The sequence below is a fragment of the Erpetoichthys calabaricus genome, chromosome 4 (assembly GCF_900747795.2).
Source record: "Erpetoichthys calabaricus chromosome 4, fErpCal1.3, whole genome shotgun sequence".
In the NCBI taxonomy this organism is placed as follows: Eukaryota; Metazoa; Chordata; class Cladistia; order Polypteriformes; family Polypteridae; genus Erpetoichthys; species Erpetoichthys calabaricus.
In genome coordinates, this window is record NC_041397.2 from 163,896,480 (window position 1) to 163,918,907 (window position 22,428).

At 38.2% G+C, this 22,428-nt stretch overlaps 1 protein-coding gene across 1 annotated transcript in view; it reads right to left on the bottom strand.

Moving 5' to 3' along the window:
* The window catches only part of LOC114650341 (interleukin-1 receptor accessory protein-like 1), a 1,087,089-nt gene that overhangs the window by 242,393 nt on the left and 822,268 nt on the right, over positions 1-22,428 (bottom strand). The gene's annotated exons all lie outside the window — the stretch shown is intronic.

A 22,428-nucleotide genomic window follows, 5' to 3' on the forward strand; every position in this document is an offset into this window, starting at 1 on the left:
CCAATGAATATACAAAAGCATGGTCTGCAATTGAATTAAAATCTTGGAGTACTTTAAATTCCCTCCTCTGTGCCCCAGTAAATACATTTTATCGTCAATACACTAATAATCCAATTGCCCTTCACTCACAATATGGAACCAATGTGGGAAGTGCTTTAAGACAGAGAAGCTTTTATCCACCCTCTCAACCATACAACATATTTAATGATTGGAAAATGTCTGGGATTAAAACATTTAGAGACTTGTAAATCGATAATGTTTTTGCATCCTACGAGCAATTAAGCTTCAAATTTAACTCGTCATCAACACAATTTTTTCCACTACTTTCAAGCTAATAAATTTGCTAAACTGAACCTGGCCAATTTTCCTCACCTTCCACCTATTTCTATTCCAGAAGAAATATCGAAGACTCAGATAGCATCGCCGCAATTTATAAAAAATGTTTTAAACTTCCTTTCTTTCAAAGATCCCAGGGCACAATGTGGAAAGGATCTTTCACTTAACATTTCAGAAAAGGAGTGGAAAGTAGCCATTCACAGGATACATTCTAACTCTATATGCACAAAGCACTCAATTATTCAACTTAAAAATTTCTATTGAATGTATTTATCCCGATTAAAACTATCCAAAATGTTTCCAGGGCAAGATGCAACCTGTGAACACTGAATTTTAGCTCCAGCTTCACATGTTTTGGGCATGCACCAAATTAACATTGATTTGGACAAAATTTTTTGAATGCCTATCAAATAGCTTTCGTGTCACTCCTAACCCAGGGGTGGGCAAATTCATTCCTGGAGGGCTACAGTGGCTGCGGGTTTTTGTTCCAACCCAGTTGCTTAATTAGAAAACAATCCTTGCCAATAATTACATTTTATGGCTTATTAGTGCTTTAACTCTGCTATGTCAAGTCATTCTCATATCCTAGCTTTTTTCCATTCTAAGGATATCATCCAAATACTTTGAAGTGTAAAACGGATGGGTAATTCTCAATCCTTCACTTTTTTCTCTTCTCTTTCCTTCCAAGTATTTAATTAAACCAAATAGTGCACGATAAATACACACAGGTATAAAGGGTAACAAGTAAAATGGATAACTGCTGGTTTCTTTTGTCATTTGCATCTTATTGCTAATAAGGAGCAATTAAAAACCAAGAATGCAGCTGTTTAAGACTTAAATAAGTAATAAGGGTTCATAATCTTAATGAGGGAGACAACTAAAATGAATTAGAAGTGTTTCTAGAGCAATAAGGGCTTCTTATTAAGCAATTGGGTTGGAACAAAAACCTGCAGCCACTGCGGCCCTCCAGGAATGAATTTGCCCACCCCTGTCCTAACCCATTAACAGCTGTGTTTTGTTTACTCCCAAATGGGTTTGCAGTGGAGAAGGACAAATAAATCAGCATGTAGACTTAAATAATAAATAATAATATATTTTATTTATTTGTAGGTGCCTTTCTAAATACTCAAGGACACCGAACAATAGAAAAAACACAGATTATAAACAAAAGTAAAATACAAAAGTTAAAATCAGACAGAGCAATTGTAATCAAAGAGAAAAAGCAGTCTAAAACAAATGCATTTTAAGTTTAGATTTGAAAGTGAAAATGATTCAATATTTCTAAGCTCAGATGGTAGTGAGTTCCAAAGCTGGGGAGCACAGCAACTGAATGCCCTGATCCCCATACTGGTAAGATGGATGAAGGGGACTGTCAAGTGGATGGAGGAAGAGGATCTAAAGGTACAGGAGGGAATGGCAACATGGAGGAGGTCAGACAGATATGGAGGGGCAAGGTTGTGGATAGCCTTAAAAGTTAGTAGGAGAATTTTGAATTGAATTCGGAACTGAACTGGAAGCCAATGAAGCTGCTGCAAAACAGGAGCGATATGGTGAATAGAAGGGGTCCTAGTAATGATGTGGGCAGATGAATTCTGGACCAGTTGAAGCTTATAAAGAGATTTGCGAGAAAGACCAAAGAAAAGGGAACTGCAATAATCCAAACGAGAAGTGACAAGGCTATGAACAAGGATAGCAGTGGTGTGGGGAGTGAGGGAGGGGCGAATATGATTAATGTTACGCAAGTGGAAATATGCAGACTGGGAGATGTTATTGATGTAGGACTGAAAGGATAAAGTACTGTCAAGGATGACACCCAGACTCTTAACCTGTGGGGAAGGGGAGACAGAGGAATTATCAATAACAAATGAAAAATGATCAGTTTTGGATAATGTTGATTTTGTACCAATGAGGAGAACCTGAGTTTTAAGAAAATTTGAAGAAAACCAGGATTTGATTTCTGCTATGCAATCAATAAGTGAGGAGGGTGGAAAGGAAGCAGTAGGTTTGCTAGTGAGATAAAGCTGGGTGTCATCAGTATAATAGTAGAAGCTAATGTTATATTTACGAAAGATGTTACCAAGGGGAAGGAGGTAAATAATGAAAAGTAGGGGCCTCAGGACAGAGCCCTGGGGCACACCTGAAGTAACAGCGGTGGGTTGGGATGTGAAAGTTTTAAGCTGAAAAAACTGAGTGCGGCCTGAGAGGTAGGATCTGAACCAATCTAGTGGAGTGTGGGTAATGCCAATCGAAGATGATCTATTGAGAAGAGTAATGTGACAAACAGTGTCAAAGGCTGCACTCAGATCAAGGAGGATGAGAATAGTTGCTCAACTGGAAGAATCCCAACCCACCACCTTTAAGTCAGTGGGTAACTGATATCCTATACTATTGGAAATAAAAAAAATCTACTTCTTGCCCAGGATCTGTTCAAAGATTTTTTAAAAAGTATGGCAGGATCTAATCCATAACATTTTAAAATAAGCTTCTCTATCAGGGAAAAGGATACTCTTCCTTCCTTGCTACTTCAAAGATTTGCTTTGCTGGCTGGCCCTCCTCTCTTTCTTTCTTTTGGGTGGGGGTTGAATTTTGGTTTTATTAAGCTTGATTTGATTGTATGGATTGTTATTTTCTTTGAATTATAATTTATCAAAATAAAAAAGAAAATGACTGACAGTTGTGATGTTACAGCTAGAAAACTGCAAAACATAATACTTGTCTAAAAGAAAAAAAGCAAATGCATTGACCAGGAAAAGCACCTGCAGCAATCAGGGAGTTAATTACAGAGTCGTGCAGATTGCTTCACAACTTCACATTACAAGACATAGTAGAAACATTAATGTGATTTGATAATGGTACAAAGATTATTAAAAATCATTTAAAGTTGATTTAAAATTACTGTCACAGATATGCATTGGCATCAACACCTAAAATTAGAGCTAACCCCATCATATTGTGGACTTGAACGAATCACTACCAGTAAAAAACAGAAAAAGTTGCTAATTACTTTTAACTAACTTTAAAATCTCATTCTCTGTGGTGCCATGTTCTCCACAAAAGAAAAAAGCTATAAAAACAAATTAGTAAATGATTTTTTTGAACTTCTGGTTCATTGAGCTTTAGCTTTAATGTATAATCAGCTTTTTTAATTTCCTCAGTATATTTTTAATATGTGTAAACATGTCACTTTACGGAAAACACATAATGATGAGTGTTGTTGTTACTAAGTATGACATGCAGGTGGACAGTATTGTTGGCCTTTTTAAAAATCGAAGGCTATGCTATAATAAAATATGCTATATAAAAATATTTTCAGATATATTATCATATATACAAAGTACAGTGAAACTTTATTTGCACACTTGACCAACATGCACCACATCATCAAACTTTGGCAATGGGCACTGATCCCGCAGGTTTCGTAAAATATAACAAAACAGAAAGTTACAGTAACCTGGGTCTCCATGGTGCCAGTAGTTCTTCAGTCTATAAGCAGAAGTCATGTCTGTAAATCTTTTGTGTTCAGGGCATGTTCTCAGGGTGACATCACTGTTTCTGAAAAACCAGTATGTAAACTATGGCTCTAGCTATTACACTCCAAATGAGGAAACACATCAAACCTGGTTAAGCACCTGAAAGACAGACACCCTGATTTCAATTGAAGAATGAGTCTCAAATTATGTTAATGTTATATTAAGAACTATCATCCTAATGTGCCATTGAACTGTTCTTATTAAGAAATACACTTATTGTCCTTATTTTTGCTTGAAATGATTGCTGTTTGTTTCTTTATATTTAACTTGTTCTGACTCGTTCAGACATTTTTTATGAAGAAGAGTATATTAAATGTGATTTCTTTTTCTGTCATGAAATCAAATGGGATGGAATATCTTGGAATTTCACTGGTACTGATTACAAAACATCTCGGGCTTCATGTATAACGACTTGCGTAGAATTCACACTAAAGCATGGTGTACAGACAAAACTAGAAATGTACATATGCACAAAAAAATTCAGATGCTTAAAATTGTCTGTAAGCAAAATTCTATGCACTTTATTTTTATAGATCAGTCCCACCCCGACTTTTCCCAGAATTTTACCTATTTGAATATGCAAATAAATATAAATAGCACCTTCCATTCAGTGTTTTGTTAAAAGACGATGGCAAAAGCCCGTGTAAAAAAAGAATTTCAGCATAGGTGAAGTGGAGGTCCTGCTCAGAGAAGTGGAGGCAAGGAAAAACTTAGTATTTGGTAGCATAAGCAGTGGTATAAGCAACAAAAGGAAATTGATGGAATGCCACAGCATGGTTGAATCACTCAAATGTTCAAGTTCAGAAAGTTGCACAGTGCCCAAAATAAAAAAGAAGCGGTCAGATATCAAAGTCAATGTGAAAACGTGAGTCGTTGCCAACTGTCTGAGTGTCAACACCACAGGAGGAGGTGGTGGAATTACAGGGCTCACACCATTGGAGCAGCAAGCTGCTGCAATTATTGGCGAGACACTTGTATATCTCGCCACAACATTAATGAGACATATTCTCCTGTTACAGGTAATTTTCACATTAATACAGTTGAAATGCTTTCTCTACTGTCGCATCCCCATTCCACCCAGATCTACAAAAAGGGCATAAAACTCAGTAATGAAATAAATACGTATAAATATCTTGGAACACTCCTATAACACAAAATTATATAACTTTGGCAAATGGATATGGAAGAAAACAGTGCTGTTGTATTTGGGATAACACTATAGGAGTACAAGACAACTCACAAAGTAGACATAATAGGGTCCATGAAAAATAAGGTGTAAACAGTAAACATCTGTCAGCATACTTTACTGCAAGACAAAAGAAATGTGAATATGCATTAATCAGAGTCACAACAACAAACATTAAAGTGAAATGCACTGAATTAAATATTTCAGTATTCAGGTACAACAAATATAAACCTTTTTAGATCTGGAGAAATGCAAAAGCATATGGCTTTTGCCCAAGGACACCAAACAAATAAACAAAGTGACTGCTTTATCCATAACATGACAAAATATTATTTTATGCATTCCACAAACATTAACTCTTCCAGCTGCACTACAGAAAGACACAGTAGAAAAGGCAAAATTAATCTTACAGTACATGACTGGCTAAAGGTGATTGAGTACTCACTATTTAAAGTTAAGGAAACCACTCAGCCATGATAAATGCCACACAAAAAAGACACACAAGAGAAAGAAAAAATCTGATACCACAACCAGGCTTTCCTCATACTTACTTTATGGCGGCACTGTTAATAAACAGATTTACAGAGGATGAATTACATGTTTTGTACCTCTGCTCTCCACAAAGATACTACAACATACAATAGAACATATTTACAGTATCAGGCTTATCAATAAACCAGAAAAAATATTTAGTAAAACCAGATAATACCATATCATATGTAATATCTTAATCATCTGTTGCATTTGCTGAAACTTTTTCAGCACTACTGGCAAGGAGTCAGCACAGGAACACACCTAATAACAAAATGACTAGAAAAGCCCTACACTCAGATCATATTGAATTATTTATTATATCTGCCATATATTTTTTGGATTTAAATTAGTCCTAATCCTCTAATAATATTGTTCAGAATAATGGGATAACATCATGGCATGAAAAAATTTATTATCATATCTTACACTACATTGCTGGTTTCATTGTGTGATCTTATTCAACTGGGAAAATCCTAAATTAGCCTTTATAACTTAATAAAAAAGGATGACTCATTATACATAAAATTAGAAGAAAATTATTTTTTACATAAGCAACACTACTACGCCTCTTAAGAATCTGTTAATAACGTATTAATGGTGTGCTTGGGCTCTGCCTAATTTTTTTGATATTTTATACTATATTACTCTAAGCTGCCAGGTGACACTGTCATACAAACTGTAGTTAAAAGGAAAAACCAATAGGTACCCCCATGATCAAAATTTTGCTTTGGGACATAATCTGTGGTCTTGACCTAATCAAATGAGGTGGATATGGCTATTTTATTGGTTCATCATTGTGGATTTGTATACTGGACATGCACAACGATTTTTAGTTGTGCTTATAATAGACAAGGGATTAATTCTTATTGGGATCTCTACTTGTATAAATATTGAAATTGGGTAAGGAAATGGTGATGAGATCTATCTAATATAAAATATAAATGTTTGGAATGTAGTGTATGAGCAGAATGTGTATTTAATAAACTATATATACTTATTTTAAATATGGTTTACAGAATAAAAAAATTAATAAAAACAGTGCAGTACAAATCCACAAACAATGGATGATAAAGTTTTTAAATCAAAAGGCATGCTGTTTTTGCTGCCATTCACTATTACAAAATCTCTCTTTTTGCATATAACAACTATTTTGCTTTGGGAAAGCTGCATGTTTTTTCCAAAATTATAATGGTCTATGAGTTTGTACATATTATAAAGATATAATAAAAATGTACTGCATACTCTACACTGTTACAAAAGAATATGGTTGAAAATATACCATTTTGTAATACTTTCACAGTCAATTTTCTGAGCTAATCAAAATAATACAGCTAATACTGTATTTATATATGCTACCAAATACATACAGCTTGTTGAGTAGTGAGGAAAACATTTTTGTAAGGAGACACAAAATAAAAACTGAGTGGCACTGTTTTGTGTGGCATCATACTACTAGACATGGCTTTGTTTTACAGTCACAGGACAGAAACAGTTCTTTCACAGGAAGGAAGAGACTGATATAGGGTACATTTCACAAAAGCTTCATAACGCTAAGTACTTCACTATTGTTCATTAATTAACGATTGTTTCCCAAAACCCTCCAGAACTAAAGTAGTACTTAATTTCATTTAAAAATAACTGAGTGAACCAACTCTATTTCATTTGAGTGTTTTTTTCACATAAAATGTAGTTTTAAAGTCAATAAACTGTGTGACCAAGACTATTGAAAATTACTTTCATTTAAACAAGAGCTTAATGTATAACATTTAGCTGATAGGCAGGCAATGACATCATGCTACCAGGGACAGCCAAGGCAAGGGGGAGCAGATGCAAAGGAAGAAGTTGAACGAAGACAATTGTTTGAAGGACTAGTGAGGAAGGTAAGGTTTCAGTAGATACTGTGAGGCAAGTTTGAAACTACTTTAGAAAAGGTGCTCACTTGATCTGTTCTTCTTTTGAACTATCAGCTAAACATACTGAAGGAAATAAACAGTATTATTTTAACAGCATTCCATTCTGGGATGCAAATAAACATGCTAATACAGAGAACTCTGGGAGAAATATACCAATGTACAGCAAATGTTAAAAAGAAATGTTACCTGTTAGAATGTTTCATGCTTAAACTTAGAAAAACTAATAAATGTATATGCTTATGAAAAATGTAACATGGGGACTTTTGGCAAATTTGTTATTTAACTTGTACCTCATCATTACCTTAAAATAAATTAAGGTTGACTGAAGTGAAAGACCACCAAGGGAAGCTCTCAATCATTCAATTTTTGCCTATTGTCCATTACTAAAAATAGCCATCAAGCCGTATAGATGTTTATTCAGCTTTGGAGAGAGACAGATTACGTACCTGGTTTCAAAATTGAGGAATGGCGTACGTTTAAATGTGAAAACACAGTGTTTGCTTTGAACAGAAAAACTGTGCCGCGCCAGCTATGGCACATCTTTTTTAGGAACATGTTAGTTGAATAGTTTAAACTACATCTATTTCTCCTGATTATACTGAGGCAAAGCTATGTAGCTGTATTGCACACTGATTTGAATTGTTCAGGTTGTATGTTTTCTTATACTTTTGACTGTTAGTATTTAATGCCTGTTTTCACTGCAAATAAACATAACTAATGATTAAAAATTTAATATTTCCTCACAGAAATGTATCTTTCTCTTGTGATGGTTCAGTGATGGTTCAAGTGATTCATTGTTTGTTTAGTTCTTTCAAAGGTAATGAACCTGGCCTTCTTAGAGCATGTGTTTCATGTTTGTTCTATTAGAATTGTGCAGCCCTTTGAGGGATATCAATGAGACAGTTGAAGGAAATAGAGGTCTCACTACACCCTGCTAAGGTATTAGTGTTTGAAACATGAAAGACACATGAATTTAACATAGGTAAGTACATATAAATTTAGACTAATAATTTAGTTCAGGGCGTAGTTTGCAGATGAACTGGCTAAAACACAGGAAGCAGAAGGTGATGGTGTGAGGGACCTCTTTAGAACTGGAAGATGTTAACAGTAGTATAACTCAAAGGTCAGTGCTGGGACCTCTGCTGTTTTCAATATATATACTGTATATATATATTGTGGCAGATGGCCCGGACCCATGCCCAGTCGGGACGCCCCTTTGACACTGGATCCGGGGGAGCAGTCATGTGATGCACACTACGTCCCCCGGAACGCATGGTGGCAGCCCTCCTGGGTTACATCGGGGCCACAGGCGTGGAACTTCAGGGCTCAGACTTGTTGGGCTCCGTGGCCACCACCGGGAAGAGCTGCATGGCTTAATGAACCCATGTGGGCTGGAATGCAGGCACACCCGGAAGTGCAGCCTAATGAGGCCAATTAGGGCCATAAAAGGAGCCTGCAGCCACTACTTGAGGCGCCAGAGTTGGGAGGAGGAGGACAAAGCTGCCTTGGAGGAGTGAAAGAGAAAGAAGAGTGTTTTGTGGTGGTGTTTTATTTTGTGCTTTTGTGTGTTGTGGTGACTTTCTTTTGGGGTGTTTTTGGGACTGTGTAGGGCCTGTGGGACATGGGCCCCACGGCTGAAGAAAAAATAAAAACCTTTTTGTTTATTTTTATATGTGCCTCTGCTGTCAGTCTGGGTCGGGTCGACGCCTAAATAGTGCCTTTGCCACAATATATATATACATAAATATATATATATATATATATATATATATATATATATATATATATATATATATATATATATATATATATAATCTGGATCGTACTATAAACAATAAACTGGTTAAGTTTGCAGATGATACCAAGCCAAGTGGATTGGCAGATAATCTAGAATCTATAGAATCATTACAGAGGAAAGTGGATAGCATACATGCTTGGGCAAATTTGTGGAAGATGAAATTTAATAAAATTACAGTAAATGTAAGGTTTTACATGTAGGAAATGAAAATGTTATATCTGAATACAATATTGGAGGTCTGAAACTTGAAAGTACACCTTATGAGAAGGATTTAGGAGTCATAATGGACTTAACACTAACAACTGCCAAGCAATGTTTAGAATCCATCAAGACAGGCTAACAGAATGTGATGATATATAGTACAACGTGCAGAGTACAAGTCCAAGGAGGTTATGCTTAAACTTTATAACATACTTATGAGGCCTCACCTGGAGCACAGTGTACAGTTTTGGTCTTTGGGCTTCAAAAGAGACACAGCGCTAGACAACATCCAAAGAACAGCAACTAGGCTGATTCTAGAACTCCAGGGTGTAAGCTACAATAAAATATTAAATGAGTTAAACCTTGCCAGTTTAAGCAAATGAAGATTAAAAGCTAACATAAAGTGTTTAAATTATGGAAGTAAATAGTATAGTGAATCCAGGCTGTTGCTTTAAAGAAATGCTCCCCACAGTACTGGTGGTTGAGAAAAAAATTTAATTTCATGTTTTCATGCTAAACAAATAAATCAGTTTGTCCAATGGCAAAAATCCATGGAGAAAGAAAAAAATTATCATGTAATTCATTTAGCTTAATCCACACGTCTATTATTCATATGTATCCTCAAAATATGCAAAAGTTGTGCATTTTTTGGTAAAATATTACTAATGCTTACTTCAGGAAAACTCAGCATAGAGGAAAAACAGGAAAGATGTATTCCCATAATACTGTGTGCTTGAAATGAAGACAGGTCTTTTCACCAATGTCTGAGGGGGTGAAGCATAACATATATAAAAACAATATTATTTTTATGTGTAATATTAATTTAAAATGAGTTTAACAAGAACAGTTGGGCACAGCTGGAAACTTGTTAAGGGTAAATTTCACACAAATGTTGCAAGTTTTTCTTCACACAGAGAACCATGGACACAAGGAATAAGCTACCAAGTAGACTAATAGTAGGAATTTAGGGACGTTCAAAAGTCAACTTGATATTATTTTGGTGAAGTTAGATAGATAGGATTGGTGAGGTTTGGTGGGCTGAATAGGATATTCTTGTAAACAAATTTTTTAAGGTCTAATATAATGCATTATTACAAAAATGCATTCATTGCAAAATGTGTTGTTTTTCTTCGTTTTTTTAAAAAGAATATATTACATTACAAAAACATAGTATTTCTAGAAAATGTTAAATGCAGCTGACAGCATTGAGTAGACTGTGTTTGTCGACTACCATGAAATAAATTGCAGGGCCATATTTAGTCAAGGAATTATTTACTTGCAGAGATAGCTCAACAGTTCTGAATCAAATGTCTTTGTAATGTTAATCTGTACATTTTCTGGCTCATGCTTGCTGCTGTGCTTAGGCTGTTAGAAAAATATGTATCCAGTTTTAAAGCAGAGTCTTTCTTAATTTTGTCTGAAACTTTGGCATTAATAAGTCATAGGATGTGGGAAGACCAGAGCTATTAAGATATGCTGTAGCTGATGTGTTCCTGGCACTGTCCATCCATCCATCCAGTCTCTTCCGCTTATCTGAGGTCGGGTCACGGGGGCAGCAGCTTGAGCAGAGATGCCCAGACTTCCCTCTCCCCGGCCACTTCTTCTAGCTCTTCCGGGGGAATCCCAAGGCGTTCCCAGGCCAGCCGAGAGACATAGTCCCTCCAGCGTGTCCTGGGTCTTCCCCTGGGCCTCCTCCCGGTTAGACGTGCCCGAGACACCTCACCAGGGAGGCGTCCAGGACGCATCCTGATCAGATGCCCGAGCCACCTCATCTGACTCCTCTCGATGTGGAGGAGCAGAGGCTCTACTCTGAGGCCCTCCCGGATGACTGAGCTTCTCACCCTATCTTTAAGGGAAAGCCCAGACACCCTACGGAGGAAATTCATTTCAGCTGCTTGTATTCGCGACCTCGTTCTTTTGGTCACTACCCATAGCTCATGACCATAGGTGAGGGTAGGAACATAGATCGACTGGTAAATTGAGAGCCTTTTTCACCACGACAGACTGATGCAGAGCCCGCATTACTGCGGATGCCGCACCAATCCGCCTGTCAATCTCACGCTCCATTCTTCCCTCACTCGTGAACAAGATCCCGAGATACTTGAACTCCTCCACCTGGGGCAGGATCTCGCTACCAACCCTGAGAGGGCACTCCACCCTTTTCCGGCTGAGAACCATAGTCTCGGATTTGGAGGTGCTGATTCCCATCCCAGCTGCTTCACACTCAGCTGCGAACCGATCCAGAGAGAGCTGAAGATCACGGCCTGATGAAGCAAACAGGACAACATCATCTGCAAAAAGCAGTGACCCAATCCTGAGTCCACCAAATCGGACCCCCTCAACGCCCTGGCTGCACCTAGAAATTCTGTCCATAAAAGTTATGAACAGAATTGGTGACAAAGGGCAGCCCTGGCGGAGTCCAACTCTCACTGGAAACAGGTTCGACTTACTGCCGGCAATGCGGACCAAGTTCTGGCACCGATTGTACAGGGACTGAACAGCCCTTATCAGGGGGTCCGGTACCCCATACTCTCGGAGTACCCCCCACAGGATTCCCCAAGGGACACGGTCGAATGCCTTTTCCAAGTCCACAAAGCACATGTAGACTGGTTGGGCAAACTCCCATGCACCCTCCAGGACCCTGCTAAGGGTGTAGAGCTGGTCCACTGTTCTGTGACCAGGACGAAAATCACACTGTTCCTCCTGAATCCGAGGCTCAACTATCCGATGGACCCTCCTCTCCAGAACCCCCGAATAGACTTTTCCAGGGACGCTGAGGAATGTGATCCCTCTGTAGTTGGAACACACCCTCCGGTCCCCCTTCTTAAAGAGGGGGACCACTACCCCGGTCTGCCAATCCAGAAGCACTGTCCCTGATGTCCATGCTATGTTGCAGAGATGTGTCAACCAAGACAGCCCTACAACATCCAGAGCCTTGAGGAACTCCGGGCATATCTCATCCACCCCCAGGGCCCTGCCACCAAGGAGTTTTTTGACCACCTCGGTGACCTCAGTCCTAGAGGTGGGGGAGCCCACCTCCGAGTCCCCAGACTCTGCTTCCTCATTGGAAGGCGTGTCAGTGGGATTGAGGAGGTCTTTGAAGTACTCCCCCCACCGACCCATAACGTCCCGAGTCGAGGTCAGAAGTGCACCATCCCCACCATATACAGTGTTGACACTGCACTGCTTCCCCCTCCTGAGACGCCGGACGGTGGACCCGAATCTCCTCGAAGTCATCCGAAAGTCGTTCTCCGTGGCCTCCCCAAACTCCTCCCACGCCCGAGTTTTTGCCTCAGCAACCACCAAAGCCGCATTCTGCTTGGCCTGCCGGTAGCTATCAGCTGCCTCCAGAGTTCCACAGGACAAAAGGGTCCTGTAGGACTCCTTCTTCAGCTTGACAGCATCCCTCACCGCCGGTGTCCACCAACGGGTTCGGGGATTGCCGCCACGACAGGCACCGACCACCTTACGGCCACAGCTCTGGTCACCCGCCTCAACAATAGAGGCAAGGAACATGGCCCATTCGGACTCAATGTCCCCCACCTCACTCGGGATGTGGTCGAAGTTCTGCCGGAGGTGGGAGTTGAAGCTACTTCTGACAGGGGGCTCTGCCAGACATTCCCACCAGACCCTCACAACACGTTTGGGCTTACCAGGCCTGACCGGCATCCTCCCCCACCATCGAAGCCAACTCACCACCAGGTAGTGATCAGTTGACAGCTCCGCCCCTCTCTTCACCCGAGTGTCCAAGACATGTGGCCGCCAGTCTGACGACACGATCACAAAGTCGATCATCGAATTGAGGCCTAGGGTGTCCTGGTGCCAAGTGCATATATGAACACCCCTATGCTTGAACATGGTGTTCTTTATAGACAATCCGTGATGAGCACAGAAGTCCAATAACAAACCACCACTCGGGTTCAGATCGGGGGGGCCATTCCTCCCAATCACGCCCTTCCAGGTCTCACTGATATTGCCCACGTGAGCATTGAAGTCTCCCAGCAGTACGAGGTATGCCCTCTAACACCCCCTCCAGGGACTCCAAAAAGGGTGGGTACTCCAAACTGCTGTTCGGTGCATACGCACAAACAACAGTTAGGACCCGTCCCCCCCCACCTGAAGGCGGAAGGAGGCTACGCCCTCATCCACCGAGGTGAACCCCAATGAACAGGCTCCAAGTCGGGGGGCAATAAGTATACCCACACCTGCTCGGTGCCTCTCACCGGGGGCAACTCCAGAGTGGTAGAGAGTCCAGCCCCTCTCAAGGAGATTCCGTCAAGGTGAGTCCGACTATATCTAGCCGGAACCTCTCGACCTCGCGCACTAGCTCAGGCTCCTTCCCCTTCAGAGAGGTGACATTCCACGTCCCAAGAGCCAGCTTCTGTAGCCGAGGATCGGACTGCCAAGGTCCCCGCCTTTGGCCACCACTGGCACTCAGAATTCCTGGCACTGAATTCTTTAATTTTTTTGATCTGTTTTCAGTTGGATAAAATGTAGACATTGCCTGTCTTGTTTAGGCTTTCAGGGAACAACAACATCTTCACTGCTAATACTCATAGGCAGATGAGGGAGCTAGTTTAGAAGAAACCAGCCTGGGAATTCTGATTACTCCAAGTTTATTATAGTTAATGAAAACTAAAATCAAAACTGAAACTATTATTAAAAAAACATTTTCATAAACTGAAATAAATAATTAACAAAACCGAAATGAAAAACTAAAACTAAACGAAACTATTAAAGTACCTGGAAAGACTAACTGAAATAAAATAACAATTTACTAAAGTATTTTAAATTTTCGTTTTTAAATGAATATTCTTGCCGTTAGTCTTTAACCCTTGTAACAGAAAGTCATCCATCACGAGCCGCCTGCACATATTCATCCAGTGAACGACGGCTGGTGACGGAGGGCAGCTGTTCACACAGCATTTGCGGTAACAGCAAGCTGAATGCGAGTGCGTACAGCGTGTGAAATTGAAAGCCATTTACGTGTCACATTTCTTTGCACTTGCTGTATATCAAGATGTAATTAAAACAGCTGAAATTAGAACATGTTGGTCAACAAAACATTTACCATATGGAGAGAAAAATCACGAGTGAGTAACGTTTCAGTTCATTTCTCAGGTGACTGCTTTATGTTGACAGCAATTCACCTGCCACTTCGCACAGGAGAAATCGTTTTTACTTTCTCATATACGAAGGATGGAGAAAGTATAGTAATCATGAAAAAATTCAACCTCGATATTTTGATGAATCTTGATGTTATAGACCTCACAGACTCCAAAAATACCATTTTTTGGAATTGTGTGTGCGTGTGTGTGTAAACACGATAACTCAAAAAGAAATGAGATAAATGGATGACATTCGGCATGTGGTTGTTACACCACAACTGTAGATCTGTATTAACTTTTGGGCCAAATCCATCACCCGGAAGTGGAACTTTACCTGAACACATACTCGATTTTTTTTTTTTTATTCATGCAGCTGCAGAGTCCGATTTATTCAACTTTACTTTAGTAATAAATGTTCAATATATTGTTAATTTGATTTGATTTGTTGTTGATGATTCCTTAATGTACATAATATAAAATTCTAATCATTGTCTTGCGGTTTACTCCTCAAATATCCATCCCCATATCTGAGTATACAAGAAAGCCTAGGGGAGATCACTCCTGGTTTTTGAAAATAAAACAGCACTGATGGAGAGACTGACGGTCTTCATACAAGATCAGCATATTGTTACTGACCAATCACTTTTGCTTTAAAAACTTCGTTTAACAAGCGATACAAACAAAGGTAGGTAGGCGAAGAGAGTCTGCCAAGTGATGATAAACTAAACATATCAATGTGTTTTTGTGTTTATTCTCTATTTATGATTTTTTCTTTTTTAGTTCATATTCACAACTCAAAATACCTGATAATGTGAAAGTAATCCATTAGCAGAATTATATTTTCAAATGTTTGTCTCCCTTTTTTCAATGTTTTTCTCTCTCAAAACAGATAGTTGAAATATCATATTCTTTTTGTTCTTAACATCAGCCTTATCATTCATATTGCCTACCAGGGATTTTTCCTGCATTAATAATAAATAATTATACTACTCAAAGCGCTCAGCAATTGCAGGTTAAGGGCCTTGCTGAAGGGCCCAACAGAGCAGAGTCCCTTTTGGCATTTACAGGATTCGAACCGGCAACCTACATCCAAACCTGCTTGGGTAGGCTCCAGGTTTCCTGTGATCCTGCTCTGAATAAACTGGTTTAGATAATGTATATATTGTTCTTAATCTCAGATGCTGTCTCTGTCGTTTTATGCCTGTCCGGACTCGTATTACCTGCTCTTGCTCTGCTCATTATGGGTTTACTGTCCTTTATGGTGGGCTATTCAAGTCTCAGGGCCCCTAACCCTGACACTACATGCGTGTTTTTCTTTGTTTCCCTCAATACAGCGAGGTGGGGTCTGCACACTCATTCAAGTCTAAGAGCCCTGTTTTTCCTAAACCCCCGTGATTTTCATGAGAAAATATTTTAAAAATTATAAAATTGTTCATATTCAGTATCTAGTTTTGATTATTTTTGATTTGTTTGTTTTTATCAGACAAAAACAAAACCAGATTGTAAACCATGTAGTGTGGTAAGCTTCCACTAACATTAAACTCGTATCCAAATCTGTTAAGTGTACAGTTCTGTCTGATTGTGACACAAAACTAAACTCTGTAGGAGCTCCATGTCATAATTACTAAAACTGAAACTAATCTCTCTCTATATAAAAGGGAATCCTGGAATGGAAAGCAAAGGCAAGGCTATGATACGTGATAATCTCGAAAGACATTTAAAAGACACGCGAGACCATGGACACTTGCCACGGTGCGTCTCGCGGGGACCGTAAACATGAGACTTGGTGCCAAGAGATTGTCCCAGGGCCGTAGCAAAAAGGACAGCGGCGGTCCAGGCTTTAAAAAGATCAAAGGGTAGCGCGACGGCAGCTACCCCAAACGAACGCGAGCAGCGTTATACATCCTGCAAGAAAGAATTCAAACACGCCCGGTGCCAGAAATAAATGACAGGTATTGCTTTTACAAAGTCACGCGAGACCAGGCAGTGAGCCATCATTTAAAACAAGTCAACAGACCTCTAAGCTAGCAGTTGTTGGATTGCTTTTGGCTGGCAAGCATCGTGTGCTCGGAGCTCTTAAAACAACGACATGCGACAGGCAGAAGAGGCAGCTAGCAAGTAGCAAAAAGACAGCAAATGATCCAAAGGCATATCCTTAGCGTACGTTCAGCCGCAACACCCTTCACAACACAAGCAGTATTATAGTCTGGGAAAAAAGAGATGTAACCTCGTGCGGGGCAGGAAATAAAGAAACAAGTATTGTTTTTACAAAAGGTTTTAAAGTAAAAATAATGCATATGTAACAGTTCACAAGAAAATAACAATCTCTTTAAATTGTAGATTGCCTGCCTAAGGTAAAGTCATCCCTGGTGAATGGGGACGTGGGAATGAGGGGTTCTTTCATCGGATTAGCGCTATTTCAGATGTGGAATGGCAAAATGGGGGAGGCAGCTTGATGAATGAGGTCTCCAGGACTTGAAACAAATCCAAATCATATTATGTGATATCATCTAATGTGAAATTCTACTCCGTACTTCTAGGATTTTTATTTTTGTATTGAGGATTTATTCTGTTATATGTATTGTACTGTACGGCTCAGAATTAAAAGACAATGAGTAAAATGACAAACTAGAACTTCATAAAGACGTTTACAAACGTTGACGCTAAACACATGCAGAGCAGGTTAGAGACTATGAAACCAGTGAAATTAGAAAGGCTAAAAAAAAAACAAAAACGGCGCTATACACGTGGAGAAAGTTAAAAGATATGAAAGCAGGAAAATTATAAAATATAAAAAAAAAAAGTAAAGATCGCAGTAGCGCAAACAAACAAACTGCCTCATTTAACTATGCACCAGTCTAACTTTGGTTTTGCACAATAATTACTACACTATTGCACCTTAACACTTAATTCTACTTTATTCACATAATTTTACTTATTTGTTATGTTCTACTATACTGTTATCTTTCAATCTATAACTTTTTGTTAATTTAACTGATATTCTTCTAACTTTGCACAGTATAAAACTAAACTGAATTTCCAAGTAAGGTCAGAAAAAATATAGAAATAAAAACTAATATAAAAAGGCAAAACTATCATAACCTTGGATTACTCACATCTCCATTCCAGAGTGGACAATGTTTTAAACTGCTTGTTGAGCTGAGCTAAGATCCTCCTTCAGTTGCACCATTAGCCAGCATTTGTTCATCAATGTTTTTAATGTCGTTTGGTAGTAGTTATACAAAATAAGGTGATATCTCAATAGACTGTGCCAGACCAAGAAGTACATGATTGACATTTATTACAAAAGTCATAAATGCAAGCTGATTTCTTACTTATTCTGATAGGCACTGTCAGGTACTTGTGAACGTGTTTAGACCTGTGCCTGGAAGTGAAGTTTGATCCAATTAGCATTAGTTGCACTCTTCCTTAAAAGTAATTGTGCATGCCTTCCTCACTGTCCAGGGGACTACACAAAAGTGGACACTTTCTGAAATCCTAGAGTGTCCAGTGGCAATCACTAGTTGTAAGATCAGTCGTTCAATACTCTGGCCATTTGCTAAAAGAAGCAGCCTTACTTCAAAAATGGAATCTCACAACCTAATCAAGCCCCTTGTGCAAAACATCCATATCACACATTACCAGAGTGCAAGAAATACAATAAACTGACATAGACAAGCAACAATGTGAAGAAGATAAATAACCGTAATAATCCTCTTGTAAAATTATACAAAGAAATTTGCCAGACCATATCTTCTTTAAGGCTTAAAATCATTAAACTATTTAATTTATGTCAAGATGAACTACAACTGTTATAGTTAGTATCCACCAGCCAATGTATTGCTTTTTAAGAAAAATCAGTAATAACTTTGACATCTCTACATTTAGAAAAAATGGTTGTGTGTGTTAAATATTTCTCATCTTAATCTGACAAAAAATTGACAGAGATTGGTATCTGCAGTAACACTACAAACATATATGACTCTGTAGAAATTTGGTAAACATTGCATGACTTACCTGAGCACACCAGTGACAGAAAAGCTCTATAGCCTTTGAGTGCTGTGCAGACAAAGCAGTGAGACCGTGGTATTGACTGATGTAGATGCCCAGGTAAGGAGGCACCATAAGCTGTGTTTAACACAACTGAAATTTAGCAAGCAAATTTGCACCTACTATAGGCTAATCTGATCAGAAGCACATCCTGTTTTCCAATGACTTCTTGTTGGATGACAAATGGGACTATGGTTGTCTACAACAGACTACCCAGAATGAAATGAGCCACTACTGCATTTTTAGTTTTAGTGAGACATGGCTACAAAACAATATTGCAGACATTGCCATTCAGCTGAATATACTGATGTTTCAGTACATTAAGTTGAATGTCTTCATTATTACCATGAGTAAACTCCATGTACAAGATATTGAGTACTGAGAAAAGCGCTATAAATAATATAAATTTTATATATATATATATATATATATATATATATATATATATATATATATATATATATATATATATATATATACTGTATATATATATATATATATATATATATATATATATATATATATATATATCTTTTCATTGTGTAGATGTTGCTCTTTGGTTATGGGGAATGTTATTTAATGCTAATAAATTTTAAATGCATTCTGGCGTTTCTCAAAGCAAGAATTACAGGCATTATATACAATCAGGCACACTGATAAAAGGAAAGAGGTTGGGAGCATGCACTGATAGCGTGCTGCCATGTCCACCACACAACGAACTATATGGATTGGGACTCGAGTGCAACGGGTGACACCTCAGCACCACACTGGAACCGTGTGAGGATTGTTTTTTTTTTTTTTTTTTTTAATGGTAGCTGGAGTGCCAAATCCTGCCACCAACCCCCAAGTTTTCCCTGCAAGTTGGAGAACCAGCTTGCATGGCTGGATGTAGATTAACATCATAACTAGGATGAAGCAATTGCAGGTTAAGGGCAATCTTCGAATTTAGCCTCACAGCTACCACTCTGCCCTCATAAAAGACATTATAAAAATAATTTGATTCAGCAAACTAGTGAAATGCCCTTCTCAAACAAGACTTCCCAAAAAAACTTTTATTTTTTTAATGTTGTAGGCAATTTCCACTTCCCATGTGACATTCACATCATTGAAGCTCGTTCTAAGTCTCCTGGATGACTTCCTAAATACCATTGCTTGTAAGAGAGACTTTTATTTTTTGTTTATTTATTTATATTTACTTCTGAAAATTATATAATCTTTTTGCACACATTTCACAAATTTGTAGACTGTTCTTACAAAACCCAGCTCTTCTAGTGACCTTTATTTTCAATACTTTGAATTATGGTTATTGTTGGTGAGTGTTGGTGTACATTCTTACTATGTTTGCATTGGTATTGCTCAGGTATTTTGGCTTCCTCCCTCATTTCAAACACATGTAGTTGATGGCTGTTGACATTCATTTTGCTGTGAGTGCTTGTGGCCTGTGATGATGGTGACAATGCAATATAAAGGGTTGGTTTCTGGCATTCAGTTGGTACGATCAGGATAAGCACTCAGTCATTGTGTCCCTACAGTACAAATATCAGCATTCAAAAATTGAGTGAGTGAAAAACTGTCTTGTTTGCTTTGCTATGTACAGCTGCTTGTTTAGTTTCATAATAAGGAAAATCACCCACAAGATATTATATAAAAGTGTGGGTCATAATACATTTGCACGCTGATTATATAAATTACATAAAATTGTTAAGATGGATCTTTAGCACATTGGCTTTCAGAATTATAAATGCTGTAAGATGCATTTGTTTTATAGTTTTTTTTTAATGTCTGACCTTGAAGAAAGGTGGTGATTCCAGATGGCATTTGCCTAAAGAACATTTGTAAAATGTATTTATAAAGTGTGTTGCTAGAATGGAATAGAAAGAACCAATGTAAAAATGAAAATTATCAGTCAGTACTCATATCTTGTTTACAAAGACATTATGATATCTTCAAGGAGTACAAATTCAGAAGCAAATGTTCAGTATTTTGAATGATATGTGAAGCAGAAAAGTTAACAAACTAAAAGTAGGGCAACTAGAATCCCTTTATTTCCCAGGACAGTCCTGCATGTTAGCATTAATTTCACTTGTTAAAAAAAGGTTTGCCTCAAATATTACATGTCACTAACATCAGACATAGACAATAGTTCTGCCAAATTCATATGTCATACCACTGCAGAATTCATGTCGTAATCAGCAAACTTGCTGACCAGAAGCTTGCTTTACTCGTGTTTACTCTGTGTTTTAAAAGAAAAATGCAGTTCTCATGGCAGAAAACAGCCCTCTTGTGAAAAAGAACAAAGTTTATGTACGTTTCTGCAAATTATGAGAAAATTGTCAGTGAAATGGTAACATTGCTGACTGATTTTGATAAAATATTTTAGATTTGGTGTGGTTAGTGGCTTATGCTCAATGATGTAATCAGCTTATTATCTTATGTTGTCATTAATGCTTGTCTGCGTAAACTGTCGTCTACACTGCTTTGATTAAGACATATGTTTGACAAACCTGAGGCAACTATTCAGTCCATCAGGCCTGCTGGACAGATAATAGCTAAATGGTTCCAGTAGTTCATCTAGATATTTTTTTAAAGGTTGTAATGATAAATATTTATTCCGTATAGGGAAGATCATTCCCAAGTACAGATCCACAGTGTGTGACTTAAGTGCGTGTGAAGGATCTCCTTTTACTCCTACTTCTAGTTATATTGCATGCATGACAAATGTTGACATGGATGGAAAATATATGGGTGTATATGTTGCAAAACTGGCATCATAGGAGAGAAAATATAAAATCAATCAATAAAATAAAGAGAAAATATAAAATCAAGATCGCCATTAAAAATATTATTACACATATGAATTATTATAAGCAGTCCAACTGCAGACCAACAATCCCATAAAAGGAAATAACAGAAATGATCTCAGTCATGTTGAGGAAGTTATGGCTTAGAGTTTTATTTACATTGTGCAGAGTGTGCTAAGGAGTAATTAGAGAACTTGAAAACACTCTCATCTCAACAACTTCTACAATGAATACACAAAAGCCTTTTTATCTGCAACAGAATTAAAATCTTGGAGTACTTCTTTATATTACCTGCTCTGTGCCCCAGTAAATGCAAATTATTGTCAATACACTTCTTCTTCTTCTTTCGGCTGCTCCCGTTAGGGGTTGCCACAGCGGATCATCTTCTTCCATATCTTAAATTATCGTCAATACACTAATAATCCAAATGTTCTTCATTCACTCAGAATATGGAACCAATGTGGGAAGCGCTTTAAGACAGAGAAGCATCTGTTGCACCTCTACATGAACTGAACCTGCCCAATTTCCTCACTTTCTACTTTTTCAATTTCAGAAGAAATATTGTATACTCTTGAATACTCAAAGAACATCTCTACATTTTGTAAAAACCTTCCTTTCAAAGATCCCAGAGTACAATGGGGAAAGAATCTTTCACTTAATATTTTAGACAAGGAGTGGAAGGCAGCCATGCACAAAATACACTCGAGCTTCATATGCACAAAGAACTCAATAATTAAACTTAAAATCTTCTGTCAAGCACATTTATCACATTTAAAATTGTCCAAAATGTTTCTAGGGCAAGATTCAACCTGTGAACTTTGTAATCTAGCATATGTTTTTGGTGTGCACCAAATTAAGATAATTTTGTACAAAAATCTTTGAATTCCTATCAGATAGCGTTGGTGTCAGAGTCACTCCTAACCCATTAACAGCTATGTTTGGTGGGTAAAGTGGAGAAGGACAAACAAATT